General features: G+C 43.6%; 1 long non-coding RNA gene across 2 annotated transcripts in view; it reads left to right on the top strand.

The window, feature by feature from the left end:
• LOC122201037 overlaps window positions 1-8297 on the top strand; it is a 174954-nt gene extending 166657 nt beyond the window's left edge. For both annotated transcript variants that reach the window (XR_006194048.1, XR_006194049.1), the window contains one exon: window positions 8140-8297. This is a non-coding gene — a long non-coding RNA (uncharacterized LOC122201037). The remainder of the gene's footprint in view (window positions 1-8139) is intronic.
• Window positions 8298-14800: the final 6503 nt, after the last annotated feature.

Below are 14800 nucleotides of genomic sequence, written 5' to 3' on the forward strand. Positions count from 1 at the left end.
TGGTTTGTAAAGCCAGATCTTCCTGACTCTAGAGTCCCCAGGTGTTGGGTTCAAGACAACAGAATGGGAACATAAGGTGTCTCCTCTCTCTCCCAGGATTCCATTGAAATAATAGCAAAGGACTCCTTAAAAAGAAATAAACGCCACAAAGAGAATAGGAGGGGGCATTAGTGAGGACGTTTCTGGAACTGGCAACAGGAGGGAGGATGCAGGAAGGATGCCTAATAGAGGCAGGAGGGGGCTGTGACCCATGGAGAAGGGGCTCTGCTGTTCTGCACCTGAAAAGCCAGCTGTGACAAGGGCAGAAATGAGATACACAGCCAAGCAGATGATTCAGTCTATGGAGAGAAGGGGCTGGAAAGGAACTACCTCGGCTAACTTTTGTACACAGCGTTTAGACCAAATGCCTTCAGGCGAATTGAAGACAAGAACTATAAACAAATATTGAGTAGATTTCTTTTCCATATGGATTAGCGATTTTGAAAGTACTTTCTGTGCATCCCTGGGCTGAGTAAATTAGTAAACATGTTAATAAGGAGAATCAAGTTTCTCATTATAAGAAGAGGGAGATACAAACACAGAAAGGAGGGAAAATTGAATAAGCCATGCAGTGCTGGGTTGGAACTGTAGGTACTGGCATGGACTAGATTGGCAGGTAGGTAGATAGAAGGGGAGAGAGAAGGAAGGGATAGAGAGATAAACAGGTGGGAATGTGTATATAAACATATTTATATACATACAGACAGATGTGTGTGTGCAGAAACATACATCTGTTTCCTAGCTCTGCCCACTGAGAAGGTCTGGAAATAGCATGCTCCAGTTACAATGAACACACTTTGTACACAGATTTGGATTTGTAAATACCATTCTCCAACGAAAGGATCTAGGATTCCTTGGAGAAACGAGTACCTCGAGGGCTGGGATAGGGAAGGTATGAGAAGAGCCTGGAACATCTGACTGTGCCAAATAGTAAGGAACTGCCTCAGAAATGATGGTGACATCAAAGAACAGAGGAAGGGGCTCTTACTGGCCAAACCTAAAACAATATGAGCATCAGGTAACTAATGACAGTAAAATGATAACCCATGAATCAAGTGGTCCTGGAATGGGCTGGGGAGAAAAAGCGTCCTGGTACCCTGACTTTGCTTTGGGCCAGTTCTAGAGGGAATGATGCTGGAAAATTCATCATCTGCTTTCCCCACTCTTCCTCAAGAGCATGACTTACCCGTTTGTCTCAAGGAAGCACACTGCGCACATATCCTGTTCCTGGCCTCTGCTAGGCAGTGAGGTTACAGAGATAAACAAAACATGACTCCTGCCCTCCAGGGGCTTATGGTATGAGGCTCAAGAAAGGAAGGAACACTTGTGATCTAAGGCATGTGAAAGTGATTTGCAAACTATCTGTCGGTGTGCTTACATGAGATGTCACTAGTAAAACTCTTCTATAAGGAAGAACACGGGTGGGCTAGGATGGGGTCATTGAACTTGAACCAAGTGTTGCAGGAATTCCAAGGAAGAAGTGGGACTTTAGGAAGGTTTGCTTTCTAGAGGAGTTGGCATTTGAGGCAAGGTCAAGGTTTCAAGAGATCAAAGTTTCAAGAGGCAAGCGGGTTAGGGAAACTGTTCCTAAAGGAAGAAGTAGGGTGAGCCTAAGTATGGCAGTGGAAAAGCACTCGGGAATGTGGCGGCAGGGGTTCTGTCACGGGGCTGGCTGAGTAGGTCATACTGTGAAGGAGCCTTGGCTTCAGAGTTTGGGTCTACCTGCATGATAGCCGGGAGCCCCACGGGGGTTCTAAGCAGGGATAGTGTCCTCAAATGTTTTGATCCTGCGATGGGTAGGGAGAATGTTAATGCCACAGGGAAGCCAGGAGCAGGAGCACACTGCTTAAAGAAGACATGAGTTCAGTTTTTTTTATTTGTTTGTTTGTTACTTATTTTTGAGAAAGGCAGAGTGCAAGCAGGGGAGGGTCAGAGAGAGAGGGAGAGAGAATCCCAAGCAGTCTCCATGCTATCAGCACAGAGCCTGGCATGGGGCTTGAACTCATAAACCGTGAGATCATAACCTGAGCTGAAATCAATGCTTGACTGACTGAGCCACCAACGCACCCCAGACATGAGTTCAGTTTGAGATACCGTTGGGATGTGCAGGTGGAGACGCCCCGAAGATGGTAGAAACGCAGGCTTGCCAGATTGTTGCTTGAGAGAGATCTCAACTGATGGCATAAATCTTAAAAATAGGGGTCTCTAGAGAGCCTGAAGTCACAGATGAAGATTGTAAACAAGATTTTGGACTTTGAAAGAGTCATGTCTACAGACTGATGGGATCAGAAGCCAATTTGCAGGGGTTGCTGACAGGGTTTTGATGTGAAGGTAATGCTCAGTTCTTCATTCAGCAACCATGTGATAACATGAGTGTGTGGGAAGAGGGAGGGAGGATGTGGGTAAGGATGGACTGAGATACCAGGGTGACCTTAGAAGTCCCATAAAGGGGAGATGGTCAGGAAAGGATTTCAGAGAAGGCAGTACTGCTCTTTGGAGAAGTCTAGATGAGTCTGTCCCCTCCTCTGAGTTCCCCTGCATCCCAAGTTCACACATATCCATCAAAGAAGTAGCTTACATTGAAACATTACAACAATGTTTTGTTGCACCAATTTTATAAACTTTTACAGTGCAATACATGTTATTTTTCCGAGACAAACCAAAGGTTAATTTCTCAAGGTTCTTGCTGCCTGCTTTAGCATCATTTGATGGGAGGATCTTTTATATACAGTTATGATAGATGAAAAATAAACCAGATTGCAAATCTTTTTTTTTACACTTAAACCATGTACCAAGTTTTTGCTCCAAATTGTGTAGGATAAGTTAAACTTAAATTGCATTCTATTAACCAATATGAGTGTATTTCTGTAAGCATAGTTATGTTGAAATAAAGTTTTAAAAAGCAAAAAAAAAAAAAAAAAGAAGCAGCTTAGGGGGAAGAGAGGCCTGTGGTGCTGGGCTGCTCAGGAAGGGCTTTGTGGGAGAAGGAGGAAATTCAGCGGGGCATCAAGTGCTGAGTAGAGCAGGGAAAGTCAAGGAGAAAGAAAGAATTCCAAGCTAGGCTGACGTGCAAGCAGACCTAATGGCAGGACAGATGGGTAAAATGCAGGATTCTTAAAGTTGCAAAGAACAGAAACCCACTCTGGCTGGCTCAAACGTAAAGGGGGCTCATGCCAATGATAACTGAGCCCCACAGAACATGAGGACAGGAAAGGAAGTACACCCAGACCTCAAGGGAGGAGAGAGCCATCAGAACTTGAGGCCTCTACCCTATCTTAATGTCTGTATCCTTGTCTCCCACAAACCATGTGATTCCCTCTCTCCCTCTTCCTCCCTTTCTCTACACATCTGCTTCCTCCTCCTTCTCCTCTCTCCTTTTTGTGCACACTCTCCTTGCTATGGCTCATATTGGCCTCTCAACTCCAGCCCTGTTCTCCCCACAACCACCTGACAACTGTCTTGTTTCAGATTCTCAAAAGCATCTGATTGGCCTCGCTTGTCTGTTTAAGCCAAGTATCATAAGTCATTAACTACCCTAGGGGCAGGTATCCTGCTCTAATCTAGTAGTCATAGCTGAGGCCATGTGATAAATATGGTGTCCTTGTTCAGAGACTGTGGTGGGACAGGTGATAAAAGATGTCATGGACAAAGAGTGAGGAAAAGACCACACATTTACCAAGCTCCCATTATGAGCCAGAGTCGTGCTAGGTGACCTGTATTACCTTATTCAATGGTCCTGTAAGATAGCTTTCATTATTCTTATTTTTCAAACGAAGAAACTGAGGTTAAGAAAAATTAAGCAACAGGCCTATGGTCATAAAGGTACAGGGTAACTAAGCCAGGAGTTAAACCAAGTTCTATCCAACTCTGAAATCAATACTCTTTCCATAGGATCACTCTGCCAGGGAATGGGGAGCTAGTTAGAACCATTGAACTTACTCTAAGAACACCACAGAGGTCAACCAGTCTTATAGGCCACCCTGCTTAAAGATATTTGCTATGGCAGACCTTCTTAACATTTTAGGGTCCCTTTATTAGGTCTGAGGGCCTAATAAAAGCAATGGAACATGCCCATACAATTTGACATGTACTTTCATGGGATTTACATACCTCCTAAGGCTCATCCATAGGCCTCCACCTAAGAGCCTTTTCTCTAAAACATCCCTGACTATTGATTATTCACCCCCTACTTGAATTCCTCAAAGGAGAGAGAGTTTATAGCCCTATGTGGCAACCCATGCCAACAATAGAAAGGTCTCTGTAACTTTTTCTCCTTTACTTCTCTTGTGCCCAATGGTGAAATGCAGAGCCAATCTCTCTCATACCCTGGCAGTCCTTCAATATCTGAAGACAGTGACAGCTGAGGCCACAAGCTTGTCATTTGTTTAAACTCTTGTCCCATGCTGGTCCCTCTCATCACTAAACAACACAAACTTTGCCAAAGTCTGTCTCACATTATAAAGTCCAGAACAGTGTAGGGGACTGCTAGTTGTCATCCAGCCACTAGTCTCTTTATTCAGGGGATTCTATTTTCATATGGCCAGAACACCAGATTGCTTTGAATTCAACCTACAATTGTATTGGCTCCTGTAACAATGATGTCATTACTTGACTCATAAAAAACGCATGGTCCACTGAGACCCCAGATCTATATCACAAAATTGATCTATCCTTACCTTGCCCTCCCCTAAACAACCCTGAGTTACACTGTAGTCTCAGTCTGTAGTCTCAGGACTTCTGTGCTGGTGCCATGACACAACAGATTGTTTATCTCACCAAAGGAAGGGTCAAACCTTTCTTATATTATCCCTTCTGGCCTTACATAGTTTCTCTTTTGGATGAAAAAGGGGAAGAGATGTGAAGCAGAAAAAGATTTTTGAGGTTTTCAAGTTGACATTCCACCATTAAATTAATGCTAACAAAAGCTTGATTTCACTAATCCTGAGAGGAACTTGATCTCCAGATGCATTGGACTCGCTGGTTCGATGACTACACCATGAGTGAGACCTTCTTCCACAGCTCAGAGCCGGGTGTTTTTCCTTTTTAAAGGACTTTGAAGTTGCAGAGAGCATATATCGCTTTTTAAGAGCAAACCCAAAATAAGTTTTGTAAGCAGCTTTGTTCAAATGAAGGCTAACTGAATTAAATAGAACAGTTCCCTTTCATAACCATAAAAGAAGAAGAAAGAAAGGTGGGGGGATGCATTTGTTCCCCCTCATCTCCCTGATGCTTAATATGCTGGACTGCTCCAGGGCTTACTTCTCAGACCTCAATTCTCTTCTCCCTGCACTCACTCCCAAGAGGATCTTCTCCGAGCTCATGATTTTAAATGCTGTCTGAAGACTCTCAAATGTTTGGGTCTAGTCTAGACCTCTCCTCCAAACCCCAAAGTCATGTATCCAACTGCTGGCTGAGCACCTCTTCTTGGGCGTCTGATACACTTCTCCAGTTTACTCCATGCAGCCCCCAATACCTGCTCTCCCCTCAGCATTTTCCATCTTGGTAAATGGCAAGTCCATCCTTCAAGTTGCTCAAGCTCAAAATGTGAATCATTCACGGCCCCCCACTTGCAGCTCCCCACACATCCCATAGGGAATCCATCAGAAAATTATCTCAGCTCTACCTTCAAAATGCAACCAAGGACACCTGGGTGGCTCAGTCAGTTAAGCATCTGACTTTGGCTCATGTTATAATCTCATGGTTTGTAAGTTCAAGCCCCACATCAGACTCTCTGCTGTCAGCACAGAGCCTGCTTTGCAACCTCTGTCCCCCTCTCTCTGTCCCTCCGCTGCTTGAACTCTCACTCTCTCTCAGAAATAAACATTAAAAAAATACATCCAGAATCTAACCATTTCTTACTACTTTTATCACTACCACCCTGGTCTATGTGGTCATGACTTCTCACCATGATGTCAATGCTGTTGACTCCTAACAGCTCTCCTGCCCCCCACAGATCAGGCAGAGTGATTCTTTCCAATTATGAATTAGATCATGTCTAACAAGACTTAATTTGTATCACATACCATACAGAGCAATTTCTCTACATCACTCATTCTCAAAACGTACTCTCCAAAAATGTCCAGTCTGTATTTTCCAGTAAGACAACAAAGCCTAGAGAGACAAAGTATTTCATCCATGATCACACAGCTGCTCCATGAATGAGCTAGACCTGGTGTCCTAAGACCATGCTTTTTCCTTGAATCCAATTGCTGAAGAATTCCATTCTCCCCCACCTCTAGGAAAATCCCTTTCTCAAAGCGGCCTGATCAAGTTGAGTTCATAAAAAATATTTTAACAAAAGCAAGTAGGTAAGGATGGGAGAAATGCAGGAATAACACTTCTGTGGAAGACGTCAGTCTTCTTGATAGCAGTTTACTTGCTCAATTTATTCCATCCAATGATGGAATTCCATCAGTGAATCAATCCAATTTATGGGCCGATATGTCATACAGAAGTTTTGGGGATGCCTGGGTGGCCTAGTCAGTTAACATCCTACTCTTGATTTCGGCTCAGGTCATGATCTCACAGTCATGAGATTGAGCCCCATGTCAGGCTCCACTCAGTGTGGAACCTGCTTAAGATTCTTGGGGCACCTGGGTGGCTCAGTCAGTTAAGCGTCCGACTTCAACTCAGGTCATGATCTCGCAGTCCATGAGTTTGAGCCCCACATCAGGCTCTGGGCTGATGGCTCAGAGCCTGGAACCTGCCTCAGATTCTGTGTCTCCCTCTCTCTCTGCCCCTGCCCCGTTCATGCTCTGTCTCTCTCTGTCTCAAAAATAAATTTTAAAAAACGTTAAAAAAATTTTTAAAAAAAGATTCTCTCCTTCCCTCTCCTTTTACTTCTCCCTTGCTCATGCTCTCTTGCTCTCTCTCTCTTTCTCTCTCTCTCAAAAAATAAAAATAAAAGAGGTTTTTCAACCAAGTGTCTGGGGCCACATGAGGATAATAACAACCAAGGCCATATTTTCTCTCCTTCCCTTTCTTGGGATTCTGGGCCCTTTACTATCATTTATTTATTTTGTACCTCATTCTGGGTACAGTGTTGCACAGCCTCAGTACCTCTTTTATTTCAACAATGACAAAAATTGCACAAATATCTGAAAACATCCTCCAAACATGGAGAAATGTCTATGCTTCAGAGCTCACAAATGCCCCATCCAACCCATTTGTTTTTGTAAACTTGAACTTTCACATTTAAAATAAACCATGTACTAGACAAAAGAATTCACTTTGGATCTCAGCCTTCCTTTGTATTCTTCCTTCCTTTTTCTAGATTAAAAGCCAAAGACATCTTCTTAAAGCATATAGCCCTGTTTTGGATTCTCCAAAAGCTACTTTTTAGGGATGTTAGGGACTTCCCTCATCTTTCTTGGGTAGGAATGTTGCCTGATTTTATTTTCTAAATGTTGAAACATTCTGAGAATGGAAAACTGCAAGGCAGACCCATGGTTGTGGGTGTATAGACCCTGGGGGTGGGTGATGGGTTCCCCAAGAATAGCAAGGGCTTAAGTGGAATGGGTAACCTCTAAAACGTGCAACACCTTTGGCAGCCAAGCTGTCATCCCATGGCCCACAAGGAACCTGCTTGTGCTTTGAGTGTGGATGTAGGACGTTGGGGATTATGGTGAAATACAAATGTGATGTGAACCATATTGGCCCTGAGAAAAGACAGTATCTGATATTAAACAAGACACAGCTTGCACAACAAGAGGTGAAGAAGTGGAAGGCACCAAAGCACAAGACCAGACTTAATACCAGATTGTGACCAACCTTTAAAATCCAAAAAAACTCAGAGAAAAACAGGATAGGATCTCAGTGGATACAGTCAAAGGGACCTACCATGAAGGGAGAGAAGGGGGATCTGTAGGGTCAGTGGAGGAGAGCAGGAAGGAAAATGTTTTATTCTTCCATAAGTCTGAAGACCCACCAGAGCCTTAAGGAAGTTGGCACATGTGGCAGAGCAGGGACCCAAAGCCACGGCTTAATATCCACAGCTTAATATTCATTTGTATGTTCATTCATTCAATAAACATGTATCTTTTCTACTTCCCCCTAACTAATCTCCTTGTCTCTACTCCTCTGTCTCTAATCCCCCCATAGCAGCCAGAAAGATACTTCTAAAGTATTGCTCTGTTGTTTACATCAGAAGAAGACCAGATGCCAGTGACTGAAAGCATTCTACTCCCTGCATCAAGAGACCTCCCTGAGCCCTCCCAAGCCTTCCCTCCTCCTTCCTGCTTACATGATCCACTGCTGACCTTGGGCCCTCACATACCTTCTCTACTTGTGTTAATATAAAATCCCATCACAAAAGCCTGAGCAATGCCACCTTTCATTTTGTATTGGAATAATTCTTTTAGCTCTTGGGGTTCAATCTTATTCTTTGTGTTTTTAGAGAAGAAAAAGGAGAGTGGGGTAGAATCAATGATACTCACTGGGGTCCCCAACTACCATTTCTTTTTTCCCCCAGACCTTCTCAATGATGCCTCCATATAACATCTACATGTAACAGAGGGACTGCTATTATAAACTTCAAAAATAAATTACAATCTTTGCTATGGCTAGAGGTGGGAGTTGCAAATCTCATTGGGGTAGATTGCACTTACTATGAGAAAAAAAATCAACTGAGTGACTTCCCCTAACAAATATAAGGCAAATAGGCACTTATACACGAAAGAGATAAAACAGAAATTCCTGTAGCCTGACAAAAACCACCTCTCCCAAATGTCTGTGATATGCAAAATTGTCTAGTGGGGTAAATCTCCACAGGAGACCAAGGCCTTGAACCCCTGATCCATTCCTTTTGCAGAAACATAATTGTTAGAACCTCACTGATGTATCGGGAGGGTCCTGATTGGGATCTACAAGCAGGAAGGGACAGCAAATGCCCCAGTGGGGAATATACCATAAGAGTCCAGTCTTGTGATCCAGCTGTTAATAACAGCTTAAGTACTAATGAAAGAGTACATTTATGGTAGAGCATGAAGTGAGGCTGTAAGTCCCTCTCTACTAAGCTACTTTGGCATGGTGGTATGCTTTGGGTGTAATGCCTAAGTTGAATGTATGAACTAAAACAGCTATAACTGTAACCTAAATATGAGTCTCTCCTGTGACCCAAGTATGTATATCTGTCAGGTAGAGAAGGTTATACTACAGTAACAAACAGCTCCAAAATCTCAGCGGCTTACAACAGTAAAGTTTTATGTCTTAGTCATGTTACATGCTGGCTATGGTTTGGCCATAGCTCTGCTCCGTGAACTCTTCACTCCAGGCCTCAAACTGAAAGAGCAATTCCTGCATGGAACAGTGCCATTTTTGTGATAGAGGAAAAGATAGATTATGATGGAGTTTAAAGCTTCTGATTGGAAGTAGTACATGTTACTTCCACCTCATTGGCCAAACAAGTCATAGAGCCTCACTGGACAGCAGTGGAGTAAAAAATACAGTCCATACATGAAAAAGGCCCAGTAGGGACAATCTATTACAGAGAGTTCTAGACCAATGAGGGCATCACCATAGCAATGATCCACAACTACATGGGACCTGTTTTCAACTATGACACCATAAGATGGCAACAGAAACAGTGATAACATCATCATTGGACCAGTAAGATTCTAGAGTTCTCTCTGCCTAGCATTTGGCTGTTAATACCATCCCTTTGGACTGAATGACCCACTGGGGTTATTAGAAAATTCAAGGGAGAAGATACCTCAAGTGGAAAATACTGGACTTCCTGCTAACAGACAAGCATGTAGATGCTTGGAAAATTTAAGGGAGATAATTGTAGTTGTATTCCAAGTTGGGGAGAAAGTTCATACCAATTATAAACTAAATCAAGAAAGTAGCCTATGATTATAACAGTATGCAGTCAATCAATGGCAACTATGTCAGACAGGCACTGGTAAGCCCTCATATGAATTCCTTTAATCCACACAAGAATTTTTAAGTAGTTAGTATTATTACCCCTCTTACTACAGAAACTAAGAGTTCAACAGATGAAGTATCCTTGGGGCGCCTGGGTGGTTCAGTTGGTTAAGCGTTCAATTTCAGCTCAGGTCATGATGTTGCCATTCACAAGTTCAAGCCCTGTGTCAGGCTCTGTACTGAGAGCTCAGAGCCTGGATCCTGCTTGAGATTTTGTGTCTCCCTCTCTCTCTGTGCCTCCCCCATTTGCACTCTGTCTGTCTCTCTCAAAAATAAACAAACATTTAAAAAAATCTGAAGTATCTCCTCTAAGGATACACGGCTAGCAGGTGGCAGAGTTCTGACTCAAACCCAAACCTGTGTAACTCCAGAATTCTCTCTTGCCTCCCTCTGGGGCCTTAGATCTGATACCCACCTCTTCAATCTCTTTTTTTTCTTCTAATTTAACTCCATTTTCTGTTTTGTAAGTTTGCCTGTTTTTCTCTTAAGACACTCCTTCTGTTACTGCAGTGCTAGGAGCCTTCCCAGTGAAGGACCCCCATTCCCTATCTCCATATCCCAAAAGTTGAAACATAAATCTGCACAGGCCCAGATCTAAAGGTCAAGGTTTCTCTGGAGTGTCTTGGATTCTGTGTCCCTCCCTCATCTGCCAAGAGAGACCACCTCCCTACCTCAAGTCCATCTCCCACGGGAGCTTCCAGCTCTGCTAGAAATGGAGTGGGCGACCCTGAAGCAACTGCTCAAAACAAGGCTACCTCATCCTAACTCACAAGGAGAGGTCTCCAGTTTTAGAAGCAGCAAACCTGGTCAGTGAGGAACACAACTCAGGAGTTTTTTAAACCCTGAAAATACTCCAAGTGCCATGCCCAGACTACTCAAGGCCTTAAGCAGCTCCACACGTGGCATTGGAACCAGCAATTACCATTTCATCTGAACAAATGGCATCCTGAAGTTCAGCCTTAGAAGAGTGATCATATTCTCTGAACTAAAAACTGGGAAGACACTTGGCCAAGAGAGAGGTTCTTTTCTGATTTGTGAATGCACTTAAAGGAAAAGTCTCCCAAGGGTCTGTAATTTATACTACATTTGGTTTTCATTCAATAAAATCTCTTCTATAAATAAAAATAGAATTACATGAAATTGAAATTGTGCTTCCCTCCAACTACCTCGTCAAAGTAGGCTTAGATCTGGGTACCTGCTTCTAAAGGAGTGAATCTCAGCATGTGATCACCTATTGTGCATACTTTAAATATAGGTTCCTGGATTCTGCTCCAGATTGGAGGCAGTAGAATGCAGAATTCTGTCATTTCTAACGAGCTTTCTAAGAAATTCCCACTGAAATTTGAGAACCACTGTCCTAACCACTGTCCTTTCCTAGTAAAAGGAAAAAAACCCAATAAAATAAAAAAAAACCAAACCCCCCAACATGGAAATACAAAAACCAAGCAATTCTAACAAGCTCATGTGAAATGGAAGTTTTAGAATCCCCCAAATGCCTATAACTTCTCTTAAAAAACAGTCCATGCAATTACTTGCAAAAGATTGCTAGTATGTTCTAAACAGGGAAACAAAGATGAGAATAATTCCCCGAAACATAAGAACAATCTATTCCAAGATCTTAGGAAATGGGTTGTCCTTGTGCAGAAGTGCGGAAAGAGCTTTGAGGCAGAGACGTTCAGTTTTACCGGGTGCCCTCTCTAGCCAGCAGCAATAGGAGCAGACTGAAGCTGGGGGAGGAGCCAGTAACTAGCCAGGATTCTGGGCCTGGAAGCAGAGCCACAGGAGTGCTCTGTGTGGGAGGCACCCCACTTTTGTTCCGGTATTCATCCTCCTCCACACAGCTTCATACATCAGTGGAGGCTCACCACACTGCATCATCAGGGGACAGTTCTACTTAATTTAAGCCAGTCACAGACCCCATTCCCGTTTTTACCTTTGGGTTTAGGCATGTGACCAAACCCAGCCAATGAGATGGGAAGGCAACTTCTGCTGAGGGGCTTCTGGAAAGGTGTCCTCCCTACACAGGAAGAGATGTGGGAGGAGTCCACCCCTACTTGTTCTTCACATTACAGGGTCCCGCTGCGATGTCTGAGACTGTAGCAGCCTTCTTGCTACCAGGCCAAGCTTGGAGCAGAACCAAGAGGTAGAGCTGGGGTCCTGGAACTTAGAGCCAGCCTGTCTCTGGGCTTCCAATTTTGTGAGATAATAATTGTCTTTATCATTTAGGACACTTTCAATTCAGTTCCTATTAAATTGCACCGACAGCATCCTAATTGCTAGAGGGAACTTTTTAAAACCCCAACTCTGAGTGTGATACGTGTGAAATCAGACAGAAAATTTTTTATGGTTGTTAAGAGGTGGCACTACAATTCCTTCAAGGGTGAGAACTGCAAGGGAAAAAACATGTAGAAAATTGTCGGGGTAGGATGAGGAGTGTCAAAGATTTGAGTGTTGGCGGGAAAAGGAGTCAGATGGGGACAGCTCTGCACAGTGAAGGAGAATGGAGACTTTCAGAAACTCTGGAGGAAGATGTGACAGAAATAAAAGAAGCCAACAAGAAGGCTTCAGAATGTGTGATATGACCCTTCTCCCTCTGCTATGTTCACAGATATTCACTTGAGTGGATCTCTTGTGGACACCAGTGAAGGGCTGAATTGTATATGGAGGTTGACATGGGGCCTTTGAATCATGATGGCTTACACAGTTGCAAGAGCCCAGAAGCAGAAGCACCAGGAAAATTCACAGCAGACTTGCTTTGGACTTCCCTGGACTGTGGAAATGGGGATTGGGACCAATCTCTTCCAGAGTTCAAAGATGAAGGAGGCCCCAGCTGACAACTGGGTTACAAGGACTCAGGAAATCCTGTTTCAGGAGAAGGCCAAAGGCTCAATCAAGACTTCTCTATATTGCAGCTTGACAGTAGAGGTGCAAAAATCCTAGACAGCATAGAAAGGGAAACAAGAGTAAAACCTGATCCAATGTCCAGCATCAAAGGAGTGGAGTATCTCTGCAAGGTGGAGTTGCTGAAGCTACTAAAAAGTATGGGGTCATTCCTGCAGAACCAGCAATGATTTGACTAGTAAGTGTGGGAGTGTGGGCCCAGCTGCCACTGGCTCTGGGAGAAAACGTTGTTGTCCTCTTGCTGTGCCCTGGCCTGGGCCATTTGCCTAGACGTTGCATCTGGGATGTAATAAGGGGTCTGCTGAGGCTGTCTAAACCTGCCCCCCACTCCCTATTCTTGCTATCTCATGGGAAGAACAGTGGAATAATTAGAAGAGACCCAAGAAGCATCTCTGGGGATGCCCGAAGACCACCAAGGGCTCAGGACGAGTACTTTCATATCTTCCTTACAACTGAAGGCCAGGTCTTGGAAAACACAAGAGACTTCAGGGAAGAAGCTCTGGCTACAGGGATCAGGCCAGGGTGGAATTTGCAATTCTTAGACTCTAGTACCTAAATAAGACCAAACATGGAAGACAATCCTACCCAGATACTTGCTTATCTGACTGAATTATCTGAATATAGAACAGAATGGAGAAAGTGCCCAGTCAAAATGCACAAGGCAGAATCCATAACAGAACTCTTGGCTCCAGGGCACTTACCTAGAATTCCAGCTGTTGCAGACTTGGGCTTCCCTGTCTTCATGCTCACCACCGACTTACTTTAGACCCATGCTGTTGAAGGACATGAAACAATTGCTGCTTACTTACTCCTTGGTCAATACATATGCCGGTCAGAATCCTCTGTATGTCACTTCCTCCAGCACCTGCCCAGGCTGGGGGTAGGAGGGACAGTCTTGGTCCCCAGCCTCTCCTGATCATCCTGCTCTAAGTAGCCATTCATACACTCTGACTCCTAACCTATGAAACCCACCCAGCCATCTCTCTCCTGGACCACTGCAGCAGCCTCCAGTTTGTCCCCCATTCCCTGCCCCCAACCTCTGCCACACAAATCCATAGCTACAGAAAGCTACTTGATCATGATCAATTTTCTTAAGACACAATTTGGATCAAGTTGTTGACTTGGTCTGAACATCTTCAATGCCATCCTCAGCACTTATAGAATAAAAGCTAAGTCCCTCAGTGGGATATCCAGAATCCTACAGTCTGGGCACTTTCTAGTTTCATTTCCTGTTCTATTCCCATATAAACCCACCACCCATTGTTAAGCCACACCTAAATACTTATTCTCTCATGATGCTCTGCATGTCCTGAATTTCCTATCTTTTCTCAGTCTGTTCTTTCTACTCTGAAGCCCTCCTTCCTCTCTGCACCCGTCAAAATTCTAGCCATTCTTCAAAGCTCAAGAGAAATACCATTTCCTCCATGAAGTCTTTCTAGCTGGAAGTAAATTCTAATTTCTTTCTGCCTCTTAGCACTTGTTATAATATAAATAGCCATCCCTGTCTCTCTCTGCCTATGTTCCAGTGAATTTTTCCTTGTCTTTTTAATCTTATTTGAATGTAAACTCCTTGAGGGCAGTACTAGGTATTAAATTGCTAGCATGGTGTGTATATTTAATAAATATTTTCTGAATCTGAGCTGAACTAGAAGATGAAATTAGAAATGGAATTCTGAGGGTGCCTGGGTAGCTCAGTGGGTTAAGGGACCAACTCTTGGTTTCAGCTCAGATCATGATCTCATGGTTCATGAGTTTAAGCCCTGCATTGTGCTCTGCACTAATAGCGTGGAGCCTGCTTGGGATCCTCTCTCTCCTTCTCTCTGTGCCCCTCCCCTATTTGAATTTTCTCTCTCTCTCTCTCTCAAAATTAAAAAATTAAAAGAAAAATAAATGGAATTCTGGGGTAGTTAATAGAAGAGAGAAAGAATAAGGAGAC

The sequence above is a fragment of the Panthera leo genome, chromosome D1 (genome assembly GCF_018350215.1).
Source record: "Panthera leo isolate Ple1 chromosome D1, P.leo_Ple1_pat1.1, whole genome shotgun sequence".
NCBI classification, from domain to species: domain Eukaryota; kingdom Metazoa; phylum Chordata; class Mammalia; order Carnivora; family Felidae; genus Panthera; species Panthera leo.